The sequence below is a fragment of the Mobula hypostoma genome, chromosome 4 (assembly GCF_963921235.1).
Source record: "Mobula hypostoma chromosome 4, sMobHyp1.1, whole genome shotgun sequence".
NCBI classification, from domain to species: domain Eukaryota; kingdom Metazoa; phylum Chordata; class Chondrichthyes; order Myliobatiformes; family Myliobatidae; genus Mobula; species Mobula hypostoma.
In genome coordinates, this window is record NC_086100.1 from 38,134,292 (window position 1) to 38,156,553 (window position 22,262).

A 22,262-nucleotide genomic window follows, 5' to 3' on the forward strand; every position below is an offset into this window, starting at 1 on the left:
TATTATAACATTAATGCTTTTACTATATATTAATTTTAGGTTTTATGTGTGTTATTTGGTATGATTTGGTAGTTTACCTTTTGGGTCTGGGAACTTCTTTGCTTTATGCCATTTTGGCACGAAAGGTTTCATAGGAATGCTCTACCTTAGCAGGGGAAATACAGGACAAGGCCGGTCCCGTATGGGACAAACCAATTTAGCCCAATATACGGGATGTCCCGGCAAATACGGGACAGTTGGCAACCCTATGTTCAAATTCAACAGTGCGTGACAGGGAATGAGGAAAGGTGCAGCTGACTCATATCGTTTCCTCGCGGCCTGGTAGCACATGCTTTGCGGCCCGGTGTTTGGGGACCATTGGTCTTACCAATAGATTAGACCTCACCAACATCTTATACAACTTCAACATAACATACCAGCTCCTATACTCAATACTTTGATTTATGAAAGTCAATGTGCCAAAGGCTGTCTTACAACCCTATCTACCTGTGACGTCACTTTCAAGGAATTATTGCTCTGTTTCCTAGATCCCTCTAATTTACTGCACTACCCCTGGGTAAGTCCTACCTTGGTTTGTTTGGGTTTTATGTGTTGAGCTTAAACCTAATTTTCATCTTGTCTTGACTCTTTAAATGTATTTCTGTTATTCTACCAATCTTTGCTGTGTGCTCATTAAATACTTTTTATTAACACATTAAATGTATTGAAATATACTCCTGTTGCAAAACAACAAATTTCACAACATATGCCAGTGATATTGAACCTGATTCTGAGTCTGATTTTATAAGTGTACTCAATTGTTGTTGAGCCAAATCAAAATCTGACTTGATTACACAGGCTATTGCCTTGTGTTTGGAAAACATCCTCATACATCTGTACAACAGCCTTGGCTGTTGATGGAAATTATGTCAGATAAATTGGGAAATGTAATCAGGTAAAACCAATCTTTGCCCAATATTCCTGCTTCACCTAAACCACTGAAATCGCTGGCTGGAAAGGCAAATCTTGCTTATTTTCTTCATATTCCAATAAATTTGGTCTTTTCTTTCTTTTCGACATGCCCTTTTTCTTTTTTTACCACTTCAGTACATACTGCCATGTTAAGACTTGAATACTTGGTGAAACTTTTTCGCTTTTTCTGTTACTGCGGAATGCAAGGTAAAGTTAATAATCTGAGAGATTAACAAAGTCATTCCAGACCTCTAAATCTGTTTCCTCAACTTTTTTTCTCATTTTGTCCCCTTAATTTGATTAATTTTAATAGCATCTGGATTTTATTTTTTTATTGTTCCCAAGTTGCACCTATGCCAAAAAATTTATATAATACTATACTCTTTCACTGAATACTGGCTATCTGTAAAACAAAATTTAATACCAACTCTTTTCTGGAAATTTGCTTCTAAACCTTTTGTAATTTTGTTGTACATCTCTAAAGCACTGTACGTTTTGAACAAATTATGTTGGTATAACCTCTCACCAAAGCCATGCTTATTACATCCATTTTCTCCAGAATTGCTATAACTGGTCAAATTGGCTATTGACTATAATGCTTTTCCCATTAACTCAGGTGTTTCTTGGATTTTGTTGTTGGCTTTGAAGGTACCTCACTTGTAAAATCAATATTGAACTTTCTTGACTTCAGCTAGCTCTTCCATAGATCCTCCATTATTAAAACTGCCTCCCTTAAGATCAGTTTCCCCAACTGAACTAACCTTTTCTTTTACTTCAAGCAAATCAGATCAGTGTAAAACCGAAGTCTATTCAGCTCTAATTACTGTTGCCATTTTTGCGAAGTTCTTGTACCTTGTATTTTTTTGCAGAGCACAAATATGTTTTGTGATTATCTCTACACTGAACTCTATTTCCAGTCATCCCCAGCCCTATGTTGTGTTTTTACAATGATTGTTGCTCTTCTGATTATTTTTCTTTTGCTGCTCCAATTGTAAATTATATGCATTCAATGTTCCTCCTTCCAACTTTCCTCCCAATTAGTTTTTTTTTGTGATCCAAGTTCCTCTATAGGAACTTGCTGTGAGCAATTGACTATTTCACTCAGTGGCCTCAGTACCTCTTGTACCTAATAAAGTGGCTGCTGAGTGTATGTGCATGGCCTTCAGCTGTTGTAGCTTATCCTTTTAAAGATTTGATGTGTTGTGCTTTTATGCACACCACTGCTGTAAAGTGTGATTAATTGAGTTACTGTTGCTTTCCCGTCGGCTTGAACCAGTCTGGCCATTCTCTTCTGACCTCTGTCATTAACAAGACTGTTTCATCCACAGAACTGCAGCTCATTGGATGTTTTCTGTTTTCCTCTCTAGTCTCTGTAAACTCTAAAGACTGTTGTGCCTGAAAATCCCAAGAGATCAGCAGTTTTTGAGATACTCAAATCACCCCGTTTGGCAGCAACAATCATTCCATGTTCAAAGTCACTTAGGTCACAATTCTTTCCCATTCTGATGTTTGGTCTGTACAATTAAACCTCTTGACCATGTCTGCATGCTTTTATGCATTGAGTTGCTGCCTTATGATTAATTGGTTAGATATTTGCATTTAAAAACAGGTGTACAGGTGAACCTAATAAAGTGGCCACTGAGTGTTTGTTCTTTACGTTTTGACAAAGTCTGGACTTCAGATTGAATTTATTATATTAACCAAGTCCATTCAAGTTATCTAGCTAGCTGAACACTAATATTTTTAAATTAAATAGTTACTCTGAAACAGAAGTAGAATGATTTACACCATAAGACCACAAGACATAGCAGCAGAATTAGGCTATTCAGCCCATCGAATCTGCTCAGCCATTTCATCATGGTGAATCCCGTATCCCACTCAACCCCATACATCTGCCTTCCTGCCATATCCTTTGATGCCCTGACCAATCAGAAAATGATCAACTTCCACCTTAAATATACCTACAGACTTGGCCCCTACTGCAGTCTGTGACAGAGCATTTCATAGATTCACTACTCTCAGGCTAAAAAAAAAAATTCATCCTTACCTCTGTTCGAAAAGATCTCCCTTCAATTTTGAGGCTATGCCCTTTAGTTCTGGATACCCCCACCATAGGAAACAACCCCTCCACATCCACCCTATCTAGTCCTTTCAACATTTGGTAGATTTCAATGCGATGCCCCCACATTTTTCTAAATTCCAGTGAGTACAGGCCCAAAGCTGTCAAGTGCTCTTCATATGTTAACCCCTAAATTCCCAGATACATCCTCGTGAACCTCCTCTAGACTTTCTCCAATGAGAACACATCCTTTCTGAGATATGGGGCCCAAAACTGTTGACAATACTCCAAGACTGGCCTGGCTAGTGTCTTATAAAGTTTCAACATCATCTCCTTGCTTTTATGTTCTATTCCCCTTGAAATAAATGCCAACATTGTGTTTATCTTCTTTACCACAGACTCAACCTGCAAATTAACCTTCTGGAAGTCTTGCACGAGGACTCCTATGTCCCTCTGTACATGTGATGTTTGAACCTTCTAGATATATAGATAATAGTTTGCTCTACTGTTCCTTTTACCAAAATGCATTATCATACATTTCCCAATACTGTATTCCATCTGCTACATTTTTTTGCCCATTCTTCCAATTTGTCTAAGTCCTGCTGCAACTACATTGTTTCCTCAGCACTACCTACTCCTCCACCTATCTTCGTATCATCAGTAAACTTTGCCACAAAGCCATCAATTCCATTATCCAAATCATTGACAAGCAATATGAAAAGTAGCAGTCCCAGTGCTGACACCTGAGGAACACCATTAGTCACCAGCAGCCAACCAGAAACTAATCCTTTTATTCCCTCTTGCTGCCTCCTGCCTATCAGCCATTCCGTTATCCATGTCAGTAGACTTCTGCCATCTGCTAATGTTACTCATCATTAAATAGACTTGAATATTATGAAAAACAAATGATCAATATTTGGATATCACAGCACACAATTTGGAAAACTGTTCTTTTACTTTCAGAGTGGTGCCTGCTTTAAATTATTTGAAACTGATGTAAAGCTTCCAGAAAAATGCAAAAAGCACTGGTTTAGCCACTGGGAGCGACAACCTTTGGCATGTGGCATGCAGCACCAACTCTCGGTTCTTTAAACCTGTAATAAAAAGCATGATTTTTTATAACTCAAAAGTAGTAAGATGTTTTCATAGGAAATGTCTCACACTGGCTTCGCTCCAGATAGACAGTGCGGGAACACATGATGTTTGATGATATGTTTTGAAATCCTGGCAGACCTGGTTTACATATCAGTATTTGGATAGTAAACTGTTGGGGCAATTTGCATTGGCTTTGATCTGCTTGACCTGGCAGGTGGCGTAGTGGCATCAGCGTCGGACTTCAGGACGAAAGGTCCCGAGTTCCAATCCAGCCAGTTCCCCTGCACACTTTCTATCCATGCTGGGTTACGAACTGGTGATCTCTTTGGAAACTCACCTGGCAATGGCAAACCACTGCTGTAACTTGCCTCGTATGCGGTTCCCCACTACCTCAGAGAGGCGTGGAGGGAAATTGTCTGCTAACCGGAGAAACTCTGGATGCGACGTACCTTTCCTTTTTTGGTCTGCTAATATTTTTTCTACTCTCATTTGTAATGAAACTAGATATTTGGTGATAATAACTGTAAATACTGTATGTAGTTTAGCACCTCCACGAATATTGCAATGGATTGATCTGCATAAGTTTGAAATGCAATTGATTGATTTATAAAGCAGCTCAATTTAGAAGCAAAAATTTGTCGACCTAAGAGCTGAACTAGAAAATATTTAGGAGATTGGCTAGTAAATAGATAAATGCATAAAAATTCAAAATATGAGTTTCAGATACTCTGGAATTCCATTCTGAACTGTCTTAACTACTTCTGGTTTGTCCAGGCGTGACTCAAGTAGCAGCAGTACTCTCAATGGATACGATTAAATATTCCCATTTTAGACTGATACAGCTAAAAAGCATAACTGCTTCCAAGGTCAGTACAGTCAACAAAGGTGCCTTAATGCGTTTAAGTAATCTGATGGAAACAACACCGATTGTGGTCGGAAGTGCCCACATAGGACACCATGGAGGAAGCGTGGGTGCAGAGTGGGGTTACAAGTACCTTTAAGGAAACGAGGTTTTAAATTCCCTACACCGACTATCTTGCTGGCAAACGTGAATAAAATCGATAATCTCAGAGCTAGCATGCTGAATCAGAGGGACATTAGGACCACGTGTGTCCTTTGTTTCACAGAATCCTGGTTAACCCTTCCATACTGGATGCAGCAATTCAGATAGACGGATTTACTACACAGCATCAGGATAGATCAATAGAGTCTCTCAGAAGCAGAGGTGGAGCATTATGCCTCATGTTCAACTCTTCTTGGTGCACAGATATGAGTGCTTTCCAAATTCTGCTCACCAAACCTGGAATATCTAAAAGTTAAGTGCTATCGTTTTTACCTACCATGAGAGTTCTCCGGGGTCATTTTGGAGCAGTAAACATTCCACCTCAGGCCGATGTCAATCAGGCTTTAGATGATCTGAGCAATGGGATCAACATGCATGAAACAACACACCCTAACGCATCGTCTTAGAAGATTTTAACTAGGCCAGTCTGAAAAAGATCACTAAGCAATTACCAACAACAGATCACTTGCAATACCAGAGGAAACAACACACTGGACCATTGCTACACCACTATCAAGAATGCCTACTGAGCTACTCCACGCCCTCACTTTGGGAAGTCTAATCACCTGATTGTGCTCTACTCCCTGAGTATAGGCAGAGACTGAAGACTGCAGCACCAGCAGTGAGGACTAAGAAGGTATAGACAAGGGAAGCACAGGAACGCCTACAGGACTGCTTTGAATTGGTGGACTGGACTGTATTCAGGGATTCATCTTTGAACCTGGATGAGTGTGCTGCAGTTGTTACCAACTTCATTAAAACCTGTGTGGATGAGTGTGTGCCTACAAAGACTTACTGTACATTCCCAAACCAAAAGCCATGGATGAACCAGGAGGTATGTCATCTGTTGAAGGCTATATCTGTGGCATTCAAGTCTGGCAACCCAGGCCTGTACCAGAAAACCAGGTATGATTTGCAGAGCGCTATTTCAAGGGTGAAGAGACACTTTCCAATGAGGTTAGAGGCGACATCGGATGCACGGCAACTCTGGCAGAGGTTGCAAGACAATACTTTCTACAAAGCGAAACCCATTAGCATGAATGGCAGTGATGCTTCACTACCAGATGAACGCAATGCCTTCTATGCCCGCTTTGAAAGGGAGGACACAACTACAGTTGTGAAGATCCCTGCTGCACCTGATGACCCTGTGATCTCCATCCCAGAGGCCAATGTTAGGCTGTCTTTAAAGAGAGTGAACCCCGCAAGGTGGAAAGTCCTGATAGAGTACCTGGTAGGGCTCTGAAAGTCTGTGCCAACTAACTAGCGGGAGTATTCAAGGACATTTTCAACCTCTCATTGCTACGGGCAGAAATTCCCACTTGTTTCAAAAAGGCAACAGTTATACCAATGCCTAAGACGAATAATGTGAGCTGCCTTAATGACTATCGCCCGGTAGCACTCACATCGACAATAATGAAATGCTTTGCGAGGTTGGTCATGATTAGACTGAACTCCTACCTCAGCAAGTACCTGGACCCATTGCAATTTGTCTATCACCACAATAGGTCAACGGCAGATGCAATCTCAATGGCTTTCCACATAGCTTTAGACCATCTGGACAACACAAACACCTATGTCAGGATGCTGTTCATTGACTATAGCTCATCATTTAGTACCATCTTTCCCACAATCCTGATTGAGAAGTTGCAAAACCTGGACCTCTGTACCTCTCTCTGCAACTGACTTCCTAACCAGAAGACCACAATCTGCGCAGATTGGTGATAACATATCCTCCTCAATAATGATATATACATGACTGTGTAGCTAGGCATAGCTCAAATACCATCTATAAATTTGTTGATGATACAACCATTCTTGGTAGAATCTCAGGTGGTGATGAGAGGACGTACAGGAGTGAGATATACCAACTAGTGCTATTAAGTCATAGATTGGGAGACTGCTTCACCAAGTACCTCTGCTCCATCCACCAGAAAAAGCGAGATCTCCCAGTGGCCACCCATTTTAATTGCACTTCATAGTCCCATTCCGACATGTCACTTCATGTCTCCTCTACAGCTGCGATGAGACCACACTCAGACAGAGGGTTCCATATGGGTAGCCTCCAACCTGATGGCATGAACATTAAGTCTTAGAACTTCTGGTAATGACACCCCTCCCCCTTACCATTCCCTATTCCCATTTCCCTCTTTCACCTTATCTCCTTATCTGCCCATCACCTCCCTCTGGGGTTTCTCCTGCTTTCCTTTCTTCCATAGCCTTCTATCCTCTCCTATAGATTCTCCCCTCTCCAGCCCTGTATCTCTTTCACCAATCAATATCCCAGCTCTTTACTTCACCCATCCACCTCCTGGTTTCACCTATCATCTTGTGTTTCTTCCTCCCTCCCTCACCTTCTTACTCTGACTCCTCATCCTTTTTTCTCCAGTCCTGGTGAAGGATCTCAGCCCAAAATGTTGACAGTACTCTTTTCCTTAGACGCTGCCTGGCCTGCTGAGTTCTTCCAACATTTTGTGTGTATTGCTTGGATTTCCAGCATCTGCAGATTTTCTCTTGTTTCTATTTAGTTTTGATTTTATTTTTCAATTCTTTTAAAAATATTAATGTTAATAATTTTTAAGCAGGTTTTCTAAATACTTCATTATTTTAATCTGTCTCAGATACACTGTTATCAATAGTAAAATAATGACTGCATGTAAGTAAGACACAGGATTCATCCTTTGTCCTTAAAAACAATGTCCATAATTATTGCTACTAATTCGTTAGTCAATGGTAATCTCTCTTTAAAATTACTATGGCATGTGAGAGAATTTTTAGGATTACCGTCAACTTGGGCACATGCTCTCAAAATAGTTCATCACCCCTGCACCAGACGGCTTATTTGTTCAATTATACCTAGAGGATAATGCAGAGTCATAAAAATGAGTTGCAAAAGCGGACAATGTTCAGACCACCTCTGTTATTACTTTTGCATGTGCCTTACTACATTGTGGCCATACATCTTCTTGTAACATACAGTAGTCCCAATCAGCATCTCTACTTTCTGATTATAAAATGACAAACTCAGTGGGTTTGACTGTTTGATATTCCAAAGTCTGCAAAAATAATTAATGGCATTATGCAAGCTGAGCTCCTTATTTAAGACTGCCAGCAATCCCTCTTCCAAACACAGATAATTTCACTTTCCTTCTGCAGTTATTGATGGGTTGGTGTGGGCCAGGTCTGGCTGCCTGAGCCACCTGCTTTCTTATTCAGTCATTTGCTTTTTTACAAACACTGAAGTCTAGAGCTTCCATTGGGAAATCATTTGTCCTAGTAAAAAGAGCTTGAGGTCAAGAACTGAATGAGAACATCTGTTATCAGAAACAAAATCAAGCCATTTTCAGAATAGACCCAATAATGATACAAAACATTTACTGTGGCCTTGTTCTTTAATTTTTCACCCTATGAATGACTCACTCTTCACAGTTCTGGTCACCAGGCTGATCACGATATGCAGTACTGTGCTGCCAAGCCCTGTTTTCTTTGAATTATCTAAGCTTTGAATAAAATTTTTCCAATAACTATTACAAATTGATGCTGTGGTCAGGAAATAGAAGGGGGTATACATGAGTTTCAGCAGTTGGAACAAGCAATCCCTCAGTGACTCCAAGAAGTGTAAGAGTACAGCTAAGAGGGAAATGGGAGGGTAAAAAGTGGGTATGAAATGGATCTCACAGGCAGCTTTCGTTTTACCAGCTACAGATTATATAAATCCTCCTTACCTTTGCCACTCTCCAAACTCTTTGAAGCTTATCTCTGACCATATCTATAACCTTGATTGGAATCCAGCCTGTAACACACTCTGTGATTCAATATACAAAACTCTAGAGTTCTTCATTTGGATCCAGCATGTCTTGTTAAATTATTATTCAGTATAAAACCATCACAAACACTTGATTGAATGTCAGTCTGTTACTCACTCCAGGGCATCAGTTATTCTATATAAATTCTCAAATCCTTCAATTAAATTCCATTCTGTTTCCTACTCCCTCCTATCTGATATTTTGTATTTAAATTGCTCTACTCAATAGATTCCTTTATTTTGGGCTATCTTGTCTGTATCTCATTATCTAGATATCATATCAAGAGGCCCTTTCCTGGATATGTGGACCTGACCAGCCTTTGGCAGCTGTGTTGAATTTTCCACTGCAAACGGACTCAATAAGAATTGATTCATCATTTGCCATAAACTTTCAATATCGAGGATCACAGCATTATTTTAGCTGTTTTTCATGGATAGCAAGTCAGATCATTTATACCAGCAGTAAGATTTCACTAACGTTGCATTAATCATGAAAACTGCTTGGAAAAAAACCTACCAGACAACAAAATGAACCCGGTGCAAAAAACACCTCCACATTATCTGCATGAGAAATGTCAGTTGGAATGCATAAAATGAGGCAAAATTTATTGTTTCTTTCAGATTTTGTGTTTACTTATTTAATTCTTTCTACATAAGTTCAGTAGCTGTGAATTTTATTCTGTGTCTTGGACTTTGGAGTTCAGTGAGCACAAATTTCTGTAACATGAGAGTCACTGGTCTGATTTATTGTCTATAAATTGCAAAGGTTTTTGTAGTACCTGTAGCCAAAAAATGTGGTATGTCAATAAAAATGTTTAATGAAGATTATGAATCATAGATCCAATGAAAGCTGGAAACAGAATTGAGGCTAGGAACCAAAAGAGAAAAATAAGGACCTGCAAATGGAGCAGCAAGACTGCCAGAGGCAAGTAATGGGAAAACGGGAAAAAAGAGCAAGGATCTACATGTGCAGCACAGGATTGTGAATGTACTTAGTGACATTATAGACAATCAAATTGACTTTTTTAATATTCAATTTAATGATTTTTTTTTGCATTCAAAGCTCTGGGCCAAATACCTCTTGACAGCCTTAATCAAAGTCTGATCAAAACTTGCCTGAGGTTATGGATAGAGAAATAGACATTAAAAAATCCCATTGAATTATTTTTACTGCTTTGTTTTTTGTAACGAATCTCAGGTTAAATGCATCTTTCTCATGATTTGCTGCCTTTGTCTCTATGGGGCACCATTGATTCACTTCAGAAAACTTGTTAGATTACACCCAAAATGTGGGATTTGAAAGGAAAATTAAATCATTCAAATGATTCAGAATTGTGAGAGATTAGGAAAAGGGGTGGTTTGCCTGTACACCAGTTGGTGAAACTAAGTATGCAAGAGCACAGGCAGTTAAGAAGGTGATTGGTATACTGACCTTCACAGCAAGTATAGAAGTAGAGAGTTGCAATTGTACAGGTTCTAAGTTAGACCAAACTTTGAATATTGTGTGCAGTTTATCTGAGGAAGGATGTTGCTGTGAAGGGAGTAGAGCGGAGATTCAACAGATTGATACCTGAGATGGCAGGACTGACTTATAAAGAGAGATTGGAATGACTGGTTTTATTTTGCTGGTGTTCAGGAGAGGATTTCCCTGAAAATTATAACATTTAGGTAGGACTGGGCAGATGGGAAGAAGGATTTTGCTGATACTGGAAATGTCCAAAGTTAAGAGTTACATCCCGAGGATAGGGGTAGGCCATTAAGGAGTGAGAAGAGAGACATTTCTTCATGCAGAGTGGTGAATCTGTGGAATCTCTACCATAGAATACCATCAAGGTCAAATCATTAAATATATTGTATAAAGGAGTTAAACAGAGTTCTAAAGGATGAATAAATCAGAGTTAGACAGCATGATGACAGGACCTTTGGCCCAATTCATGATGGCTGATCAAAGGGTCTCTTGAAGTTAGTTCATTTGCCTGCATTTGGCCAATGTCTCTCAAAATCTTTTTGATTCATCTACCTGTCTAAATGTCTTTTGAATACTGTAATTGTACCTGGCTTTACAGTTTGCTCTAGTAGCTTTTTTCCAAATACCCACCACCCTCTTGTGAGAAAAAGTTGCCCCTCAAGTACCCTTTAAATCTTTCCCTTCTCAGATTAAATCTATGTCTTGTAGTTTAGACTTCCCTACCCTTGGAGAAAGAATCAAAATCAGGTTTAATATCACTGACATACTGTATGTTGTGCAACTAGTTGTTTTACACCAGTATTAGATGCAATACAGAAAAATACTATCAATTCCAAAGAAAAATATATATCTGTACATACATGCACACACATGCACAGTAGAGTCTGGTTAATTGGGCTATTGTTTAGCCACTTGTTTTGGACAACATTTAAAGAACAAAATCTGACTGAGAAGATAGCCAGGATTCCCTTCATTTATTTGGAGCACCGTGCTGCTTAATTGGGACAGGAGACTGTTGCTGAACAGTCTCTAACTAGCATCAGTTGCATGCACTGGTGTAGCCATTAGGCACTACACCATGCTTAGAGCAAACCATTTTTATATATTGTCAGTTGCGTATGTTTGTGTACATAAAGCAGTAATTTTTTTTACTGATAGTTGGCGAGAAGTAAGCAGTAAGGCAATTCAGAACCGTTTTGCTCACTGCAGTTTTAAGCATTCAGGTTTGGAGATGCCAGAAATGGCCAGGAGTGAAAATGAAATGATTTCACTACTTCACTACTTTAGGAACTACAAAGAATTTGTAGGTATTGTGAATCATCTTGAATACTACAATGAAAATGAAGATTTAGAGGGTGCAATCATTGAAAGCATTGTATGAAAACAGTCTATTATCTGCACTGATTTTGTTCATTTGCGGTCAATCAAAAGAACATGGCAGCATACACTGGACATATTCCTCTCTTGATAACTATTAACTATTAGAAACTGGAGGGGAGGAGAAGATGGCGGTGCGACGCAGCACGCGCGGCCGCTCCGAAATGATACCGTATGTGTTAACTAGTGGCTGTGCACAATCCTGATTTGATGGAGACAGACGTGAGAAGCACGGTGGAACACCTGGAGAAACTTCTGAAATGCCTGCTTCGCTGCTATTGCTACTGTGTGATCGAGAATCTCTGGAGGGGAAGGCCCCAAATCCTTGGGTTTGCCTATTGACTGTTGCCGGGGCCGCTCGGCAGAGAAGGTTCTTGGTGCTCAGTGTCGGAGGGCTGGTCGGAGGCTTGAAGTTTTCGGACGGACTCAAGAGTCGGCTGTGGTCGGGTGCTTCCAGGTTGCTGCATCGGCATGTTTGTGGTGCTGGAAGCTCACTGCAGGAAGAGTTTTTTTTCTTCCTTCTATCGTCTGTGTGAGATGATGGGATTTTCGAGAGACTTTGAGACCTTTTTTTACCATGCCCATGGTCTGTTATTTATCAAATTACGGTATTGGTTTGCACTGTCATAACTATATGTTATAATTATGTGGTTTTTGTCAATTTTTCAGTCGGTTTGTCTTGTGTTTCTGCGATATCATCTCTGGAGGAACATTGTATCATTTCTTAATGCATGCATTACTAAATGACAATAAAAGAGGACTGTGTGTCCTCATAATCTAATAATCTAATCTAATCTAATACATAGTTTTATAGTACCGTAGTAGTATTGGCAATGTTTTGATTAGTTCTGTATTTTATTTAAACACATAATTTGTTACTCAGTTAAATGGTAGTTTGTCTTTTTATACCTTTTTAACTATTTCCATGAAACTTCGGCAGCTGCATAATTGGGCCAAATGTACTGATCTCAATGTGTCCCAATTATATAGATAAATTAAATAAATAATATGAAAAGAGAGCGAAAATAATGAGGTAGTGTCCATGGGTTGGTTCATTGTCCATTCTGAAATCTGATGGCAGAGGGGAAGAAACTGTTCCTAAAATGTTGAGTGTGTGTCTCCTTGACTTCCTCTCTGATGGTAGAAATAAGAAGAGGGCATGTCCTGGGTGATGGGGCTCCTTAATGATGGATGGTGCCTTTTTGAGGCTTTGCCTTTTGAAGATGTCCTTGATACTGGGGGGGCTAATGCCCATGATGGAGCCGGCTGAATTTGCTACTCTCTTTTTCCAGTCCTGTGCAATGGCCCCTCCATACCAGATGGTAATACAACCAGTTAGAATGTTCTCCATGGTAGAGTTGTAGAAATTGATTGATCTACTATTTACAGGGAATAGAAGCCTCATTATTTCTATACCCCTTCCAATTTAATGACAATCTTCTTATAGCTGGACAATCAGAACTGTGCACAATACTCCAAGGACTGTCTCACCAATGATTTGTATATTTGCAATATGGCATCCTAACTGCGGTACTCACTGCCCTGATCAATAAAAGCAAGTGAACTAATTGTTTTCTTCACCATGGTGTCTCCCTGTGTCATCACTTTCAAGGAACCTTTATCCCGAGGTCTCTGTGTTCTACAATACCTTCAGTGCCTGTTCATTTACTGTATAAGTCCTGGCCTGATTTAACATACCTAAAGACACTTCATATTCATCCAAGTTAAATTCCACCTTGCATTCCTTGACACACTTCCCCTTTTCGTCTAGATCCTGTTGTAATCTTGGATAACTTTCTTCAGTGTCTACCTGCAATTTTGGTTTCATCTGTAAAATCACGACACAAGTTAACAACATTAATATACTATAGATGGTGAACAACAGCACCATTCCTAGTGAAACACTGCTGGTTACAAGCCACCAAATTGAATAACAAACATCTACAGTACTTACCTGTTTATCTTAGCACCTCTGATTGTGGCTTTGCTATATGCAGATTAGGCTGCATTCTCCTCAGCCAAAATATGAGATTCAGACCTGTTTCCAAGGTATGTTGGGCTGGTGAGTTAAACACTAGTACTACTTCAGTCTCTTGTAGTGACATTTGACCTTATTGAGGAAATTTGTCTGGAAATCTAATTTTAGGCCATATTCTAAAATTTTGAGCTTGGCCTTTTTGCTGTGAAGCTAGAAAACATTTTAGCATGTTAAGACTGGCAGATATTTTAAGCTGTCTAGTGTCAGGGGAAATTATTGGCCTAAATATTCTATGAAACTACCAGCGGTTCCAAATGGCATGACCTCCTTTTCCCTCTGTTGCTGTGAGGTGTTTTTGGATTCCCATGAAAAGAGAGATATGTCAATCATCTATAAAGCTGATTACTGGTGGTTTCTCAATTACTCTTCACTGTCAATCTCATTGTGAACTGCAGGGAGGGAATGTGAACCTCCGTGTTTTCCCCGTACTTAGTCTGGACTGGTGAGTGGAGAAGAACAGTAGAAAAGGTGAAAGGTAAGTATGATTGACATTTAAATTTTTGTTTGAATTAATTAAGTATAAGCATATTAATATTTTAAGTGATTTAGGTGTTTTAGTTGTTATTTTTAATTTTTTTTTACTTTAGAAAACAGTATTTAATTATTAATAATTTCTGAGTATTTGTAACTGTCAGAGAAATTCAGAAACATTTGGTGGTTTTGTCTATCAGTCAGCCTGGGGGTTAACTTGTTGTCAAGTCAGATCTGGGCTTGGAACATGCAAATTATATTCAGAAAGACTCTGTGTTGCACAATGTTTTACCAGTCAACTTGGAGCCAGCTTCCTCTTGTAACTTGCCTCCCAGAGACCTTCTTCAAGTAAGACTAAGCTTAGTGAGCAGGCAGCAATGAGTTCGCGCAGCTTGTTGCTTAGAAGAAGATTAAGACAATTAAGTTATTTTCTGAGATTGATAGAATTATGCTAACCAAGTTTACTTTGGGATATGAAGGCTGTTAGGGAATATGGAGTTAAATAATAGATTAGCCATGATCTTATTGAATAACTGAATGGAGTTGCAGGGCTAAAGGGCGGCTCCTGTTCCTAACTGTTTCTCACACAGATAACACACACATTCCTACAGACTTCCATTCTTTTTATACTTTGTTTTCCTTCACATATCTTCAAAGATTTCAACGCTGGAGGAACTCAGCAGGTCCGGCAGCATCCGTGGAAACAAACAGTCAATGTTTCGGGCCGAGACCCTTGGTCAGTCGTGATGAAGGGTCTTGGCCCGAAACGTTGACTGTTCGCTTCCACGGATTTTTTGAGTCCTGACGAAAGGTCTCGGCCCGAAATGTTGACTGTTTGTTTCCACGGATGCTGCCTGATGTGCTGAGTTCCTCCAGCATGTTGTGTGTGTTGCTTTGACCCCAGCATCTGCAGAGTATTTTGTGTTCAAAGACTTCAAAATGTGTAAAATGAAAATTGCAATGCAGCTAGTGTTTATGTTTTTCATTTAATAAATAAAGAAAATGTCTCTGGTATGAACTTTTGTCTGAAGGCACTGTTCACTATTCCTCTCAATTGTCTTTACATTCATAGTCTTATCCTGCTTACCTTTCAAGAACTGATCAGTGCTGGATTGGAGTGGTCAATGCACTTCAAAACCAACATGTTTGGAACATTTATTTTCTGATATGACTCTTTGATTATTTTCATAAAATTACTGTAATTGGCATAAATTCAATTTTAGCAGGATGGGGAAACTTAAACTGTAGAAAAGCTGTCTCAAACCCACATTGATTACAGGCAGTTACTACAATTACTCTCACAGCAAGCATTAAGTGCATCATTATCACAGTCACTGCTTCTTCTAGGTTCACAGGTCAAAAAGTGATTGATGAAAAAAAAGTTCATGACTGACAAACAAAATATATTCCAATAATAAACCAAATGACTGAAATATACAGCACTGCTGCTTATAATATAGTTAATATTTGTGTCACATAATCAAATGCATTCTGATTGAAAAGAAGGCAGTTGAAATATATTCGAGATCTTAATTTTTCTTTCCTAACCTGCAACTATAATATGTCCATTATGAATTGTGAACAATATAGTAATGGCTTTGATAAGTGTAATATAATTAAGGGTGGTGTATTGGCAATTAAAAAAGAACCAATATATCAGTCATAGATAGTGGGTTTGTATCTATGATGCTTGTGGTAAATTTTGTTGCAAGTAATTATCCACCCCCACTCCCACCCTGACTCTGTACACAGGCAGAGAATATAAAGATGCAAACAGGGAACACCTCATAAATGATTTATAAGGAAAGGAAGAAATACAGGAGAAACATTATTGCAGTTTTTCAATAGAAGCAAAGAAATAAATGTTTTTGAAAGCACCATCCTTGCAATGTAAAATAAATTGCAGAGATCTTTAGCATCTCATTTGCATGAACTAAACTATTAGGAATTTCCTAGCACAGTGAACTGCTGATATAATTGCTTCTCATGGGTAAAAATGGTCAAATCTCACCTGAGAGTCATTGAGGGAGCTAACCTAACAACAGAACAACGTCAGAAAGAATTTGTAGAATGAATTACTTATCATTCTCAGTGTAAGAACAGATTATTAAAGGATATTGTGTAATATTGTTGAAAATCAGATGTTGAAAAATGATTTTGCTAGATGTAGTGATGTTTCTAGTAATGAAAATTACAATAATATTTCTGATTTTCAAGCTGGATATTCATGACACTGAACTACAATTGTAAGATTTGCCCTTGGCCTTTTGCAATTATTCTTTATCCGTAGGTAACATTTTTCTCAACAGGTTTGACTAATGGGGTTTGCTGGTAATCATTACTCACAATCCTGACTTGTGGAAACAGCTTACATGCTGGGTACTGAGAAGTGTCTATACTGTCATTTTCATTTACATATTCCCCAATATAGCTTTGTATGGTTTGCAATTGGTCCCGCATGATTTGTAGAAAATGACTGCAGTGTGTTGCATTCTAACCTTTGAGCAGTACAGTACATTATTTTCAGTGGTATAAACTACACCTATCTTTCCCAGTGCAATTTATTTCTGTTTTAATCTTGAAAAATAAACTGCTCATTTTAGTGATTTTAAACTTTGCTTTCAAAAAGAGAACATCATGACCTTTTGCATTCCATGTTTTGTATCTGAAGTTAACTTTGTCTGATCTCAATGACCTCAGTGATAGATGAGGTAAAAATGGGTTGGCCATCCACACAAGTGACCAAAAGAGAAACACTTGATTAGAAACCGGGTAGTACAGCAATGGTGATGAAAGTTACTCAAGTATATTTCATGAGGACATTTGAGTTGTGAATTATGAGGGTCTGTGTGTGGCTGTACATGCCTGATGGTTAGATGAAGTCCCTGGTTCAGACCCTAAGACCATAAGATGTAGGAACAAAAATTAGGCCATTCAGTCCATTAAATTTTCTCCGCCATTCACCCGTGAGTGATTTTTTTTCCCTCAATCCTGCATTCCTGCATTCCGCGTTTAACCTTTAACTCCCTTACCAATCCAGTACCTATCTAAGTTTGCCTTAAATATATCCAATGACATCACCTTCACAGCCCTCTATGGCAACAGTTCCCACAAATTCAGCGTTCTTCCTCATCTCTTTTCTATAGGGATGTCCCTTTATTCTGAGGTTGTGTCCTTGTTTCCTCGACTCTCCTAATAATGGAACTATCCCTTCCACATCCATTCTATCTGGGCTTTCAGTGTTCATCAGGTTTCAATGAGATTTCCCCCTTATCCTTCGGAACTTCATTGAGTACAGCTCCAAAGCCATCAAATGATCCTCATTCATTAAACCTTTTACTCTTTTGGCATCATTCTTCAGAACTGTCTCAGGACTCTCTCCAGAGCCAGCACATCTTAGATTCACATCTTACAGGTTCACATAATTCAGGAAATGAATACATAATATGACCAAATAGTAATGATTTTGATTAATTTTGTTATGCCTACTTACCTCTATAACTTTGATATATTTAGACTCCAGTAGAATGAAGGGTCTCAGCCCAAAACATCGATTGCTTACTCTTTTCCATAGATGCTGCCTGGCCTGTTGAGTTTCTCCAGCATTTGTGTGTGTTGCTTGGATTTCCAGCATCCGAAGATTTTGGATTTTTGTTTGTGATTAGACACTTAGACTCTAAACTGGAATGCACTGAAACTGTATGTTTCAGAAGAGATTTTGTCACTCACAGTTTTAACTTTGCAAATGTTCAAAGAGTTATTCCAGTCACTGCTAGAATGATTGCGATGTTTGTATAAATGGAGTTCCTCGAGCTGTAACAATTTTCACTATTAGATCATTCTTCTCTTAACAAAAATGGAATCACTTTGTTTTATAAAAGATACTATACTGATGATGAGTTAATACACTAGAAAGCTGGTTTTCATTAAACAAATAAGATTGATTTTGGAAAGTTAAATTGGCACGTTTTAAAACAAGTATGTTAAGTGATTATTTGCTGACACTTCTATCAATTGTAAGCCACAGTACTACAGAAACCTGTGCCCTGCAATGCTTTCCTGTTCCCTCCTCCTGCAGGATAAGGAAATTTCTATATGCGATCTCAAAATGTAAAATGGGCAGAAATATTGAATATAAATTTCCTTCAGTGCTAAGCAATGCTACTCTCATGTGTAGCTAATGTAAAGCATTCTGGAACTTTCAGGCATTAGACTGAGCAACAGTGTTCCTTTTGCATAGCTGCTCCTTACTTTTTTACACTGTCCTAAAACTGGCTGTCTAAATGATTTAAACAAAACATTTAAATAAAGAGAAATAAGATCAGCTGTATTGTAGCAATCTGCATAACAGATTTGTGATCAATAAGGTGTGATGAGATTATTTTCAGAAGGCTGTAGTTATTACTTACTTTGTTGGTTTTGAATCTGAAGTGGCACAGCTCAGTTTTTCACATTGTTCATTTAGGAGACACAAGGAATTAAGCCTATATGAGTAAAGCAACAAAAGTGTTTTCAGCTAGTAAGATCATTTTGCAGTTATCCAATAAACTTAGACAGCACTAGAGAACCAAATATTTGAAGGGAATAGGAGTGGGAGGAAGGATAAAATAAAAATAACATAAATTATACAAGAAGTCCAGATATGACCTATGAAAGGCTATTTTAAGAGCATAAAAATAGTTCAGATTGAAATTAGAGATGGAATTGGAAGCATGGAGATACCCAACATTATGAATTGCTGAGATGCTTCACTCCCGGATGAGCTCAGTGCTTTTTATGTATGCTTTGAAAGGGAGAATAAAACTACACTTGTGGGAATCTCTGCAGCATTGGGTGACTCTATGATCGCTGTCTCAGAAGGCGGCATCAGATCGTCTTTTGAAAGAGTGAACCCTCGCAAGGTGTCAGGCCCTAATCGTGTACCTGGTAGAGCACTGAAAACCTGTGCAAACCAACTGGTGGGAGTGTTCAAGGGCATCTTCAAACTCTTACTGCTGTCGTCGGAGGTGCCTACCTGCTTCAAAAGGGCGACAATCATACCAGTGCCCAAGTAGAGCAGGGTGAGGTGCCTCAATGACTTTCACCCAGTTACATTCTACTGTGATGAAGTGCTTTGAGAGGTTGATCATGGTCAGAATCAAATTCTGGCTCAGCAAGGACCTAGGCCTACTGCACTTTGCCTATTGGCACAATAGATCTATGGCAGATGCAATCTCACTGGCTCTCCACTTGGCTTTGGATCAACTGGACAATAACAATACCTGTGTTAGGCTGCTGTTTGTTGATTACAGCTAAGTATTCAACACCATCCTACCTTCAGTACTAATCAACAAGATCCAAAACCTGGGCTTCTGTACATCCTTCTGCAAATTGATCCTTAACTTCCTTTTTGACAGACAACTGCATGGATTGGCAATAACATCTCCTCCTCGATGACAATCAACATTGGCATACAGTACCTCATAGATGCATACTTAGCCCACTGCTGTACTCTCTCTATACCCACGACTGTGTGACTACGCGCAGCTCAAACCTATTACCGATGACATAACTGTTGGCAGTATTTCAGATGGTGACGAGGAGGCGGCAGGGCTGAGATAGATCAGCTGGTTGAGTGGTGTCATAACAACGACCTTGCCCTCAATGTCAGTAGGACCAAGGACTTGATTATGGACATCTAGAAGGGGAAGTTGTGGGAACACACATCAGTCCTCATCAAGGGATCCGCAGTGGAAAGGGTGAGCAGTTTCAAGTTCCTGGGTGTCAGTATCTCTGAAGATCTATCTTGGGCCCAATATATTGATGCAATTACAAAGAAGGCACAACAGTGGCTATACTTCATTAGAAGTTTGAGGAGACTGGGTATGAAACCAAAGACTCACAAATTTCTATAGATGTACCATGGAGAACATTCTAACTGGTTGCATCACTGTGGTATGGAGGTTTGACTGGACAGGATCAGAAAAAGCTGTAGCAAGTTGCAAACTCACCCAGCTCCATCATGGGCATTAGCTTTCCCAACATTGAAGACATCTTCAAAAGGTGATACCTCAAAAAGGTGGCATCCGTCATTATAGACCCCCTATCACCCAGGACATACTCTCTGCTCATTACTACCATCAAGGAGGGTGTACAGAAGTCTGAAGGTACACACTCAATGTTTTAGAAACAACTTCTTACTATCCACTATCAGATTTCTGAATAGACAATGAACCCATGTAGAATAGCTCAATATATATTTTTCTTTTTTGGCTTTCATTTTGCTCTATTTATTTAATTGATTTTTAAAATACATTTATTGTAATTTATAGTTTTTTAAAAAATTATTATGTATTGGAATGTACTGCTGCCACAAAGCAATAAATTTCACAACATATACCAGTGTTATTAAACCCAATTCTTATTCTGAATTCAGGTTTGGGTGGGAACTGGGCAGTCACTTAGTAGATGTGTGTTATGACCTCTTCAGTTTTTACTATCACTCCACCTATGATTTGTTAACTAAATAATGAAGAACAATAATAAAGACTTTGAATAGGACTAAGTAATAGATGGGAATGTATGGCCTTAGTCACAGCTGAGTGTACACTTAAAGTGAAGAGTAATATCCTGGATATTCTGGGAAAACTACGAAGTAATATTAAATCAGGGAATTTGCCAAAATATAACCAAATAAAGATGAAGAAAATAATGAGGCGAAGGAGTAATTGGAGCTCTTTGATCAGATAATTACAATCAGATATTGAGAATATCCATGAATCCCATCATTTCCAAAGTTATGTTGATTTGGGAATAGTTTCTGTAAACTGAAAACTTGAAAGCGTCATTTTGCTGTTTAAGGAATTTGAAAGAGAGAAAAAAACTCAGGAGATTACTGGCTAGTTAACCTAAAATTATTTGTCCATAAGGAAGGAAAGAATGAGAGAAATTGCAAGAATCTCTTTATTTTGTAAGCAGTTCTGTGTACCAGATCTTAACATTTATATTTTGGCAGAGAAAGAACAAAAAGATTGAATTATGCACGTAACACTTGGACTCAAAATAAATAAATTACAAAAGAAATGACAGAAATTACAACTGTACGTAAAAATTTAAAGGGTGATTGTTTTCAAGATTGTTTTCAGAATTTCTTCCTTCTAATGGAAATCTAGATATAGAAGGCATTGTCTAAAAGTGAGGACAAGACTTGCAAGAATGCAGTAAGGAAACACTTCTACATATAGGGAAATGCATTTTCCTATGCTAAATGGCTAAGTAGGTATTGTGTATCTTGGTAATGCCAAATTAGAAGTAAAAAAAATGGTGAAATTGGACACTTACTTTAAAATATCATTTATGATGTTTTGTTCCACTTTGCAAATGCTAAAATGCAACCTGTGCATTTTGTAGATACTTGTTGCTTGCTTACTCATTGTTATTGTGTCATTTTTGATCCAAGGAGAAGACATCATAGAAAACAGAGGAAAAGATTGATGTGTGGTGAGGGTGATAGTTGGATATGTCATGTATCCCTTAGGAAGGTTTCTCTCTTCTTCAAGACAACTGTCACAAGTCCAGGTGTATTTCAGTTTTCTTCAGCAATTCACTGACCTTTAGATTTTCTCAAATGGATACTGTCGCAATTTTTTCTGAAACAAAATTACAGGTGATGCCCCTTTACCTAAAAATTATGTTCTTATTTTGGAGATACTTAATTTGTGCATATTCTACAACTTATAACATGATGTTTAATTGGGAGTGACCCTTCGATACAACTTGTTTTGTTAAGTAATTAAAATGAACTACATATGTTGACTACATCATTACTTGGAAAACGTGAAGGGAAAGTTAAAGGTAAAATGTGACAAGAAGTCGTCTATCCATTTATCCTCTGGGCAGGGCTTCAACAGGAAGTGGATGCAAGCTATTTGGAAAAGAAACACAAAATACTTTTTATTT

At 38.6% G+C, this 22,262-nt stretch overlaps 2 long non-coding RNA genes across 2 annotated transcripts in view; both read left to right on the forward strand.

The window, feature by feature from the left end:
• Positions 1–22,262, forward strand: part of LOC134345262 (uncharacterized) — a 699,247-nt gene that overhangs the window by 182,423 nt on the left and 494,562 nt on the right. The gene's annotated exons all lie outside the window — the stretch shown is intronic.
• The window catches only part of LOC134345263 (uncharacterized), a 70,311-nt gene continuing 62,323 nt past the window's right edge, over positions 14,275–22,262 (forward strand). The window contains exon 1 of the long non-coding RNA XR_010017645.1: positions 14,275–14,328. This is a non-coding gene — a long non-coding RNA (uncharacterized LOC134345263). The remainder of the gene's footprint in view (positions 14,329–22,262) is intronic.